The sequence below is a fragment of the Nestor notabilis genome, unplaced genomic scaffold, assembly GCF_000696875.1.
Source record: "Nestor notabilis isolate BGI_N333 unplaced genomic scaffold, ASM69687v1 scaffold8790, whole genome shotgun sequence".
Lineage (NCBI taxonomy): Eukaryota > Metazoa > Chordata > Aves > Psittaciformes > Psittacidae > Nestor > Nestor notabilis.
This window is the reverse complement of record NW_009912494.1, coordinates 185,529-185,773: the sequence shown is the minus strand read 5'-3', so window position 1 is coordinate 185,773 and position 245 is coordinate 185,529. Positions and strand designations below refer to the sequence as shown.

The 245-nt window shown below is 62.9% G+C and overlaps 1 protein-coding gene across 1 annotated transcript in view; it reads right to left on the bottom strand.

Annotated features, from left to right (window-relative positions):
• The window catches only part of CACNA2D2 (calcium channel, voltage-dependent, alpha 2/delta subunit 2), a gene marked incomplete at its 3' end in the record, with an annotated part of 173,142 nt that overhangs the window by 10,609 nt on the left and 162,288 nt on the right, over window positions 1–245 (bottom strand). The gene's annotated exons all lie outside the window — the stretch shown is intronic.

Genomic DNA, 245 nt, shown 5'->3' with positions numbered 1-245 from the left:
TGGAGCTCCAGCATCACCTTGCTGTGGTGTCCTCAAACACACGAGCCACCCTACAGGACTCCCCTGTGCACTCACCATCCCCATTCCCTGGCTCTGGGGCAGGGACAGCTGCTGCTGGGGACAGCCAGTTTGCCATCTCACCCCCTTCCCAGCAAAACACCCCGCTCCTCCTGCCACCATGCCAGCCCCATTCCCTAGGGACAGCCATCAGCTGCGCAACCAAGGGGCTGTGTCCCTGTGGGGCT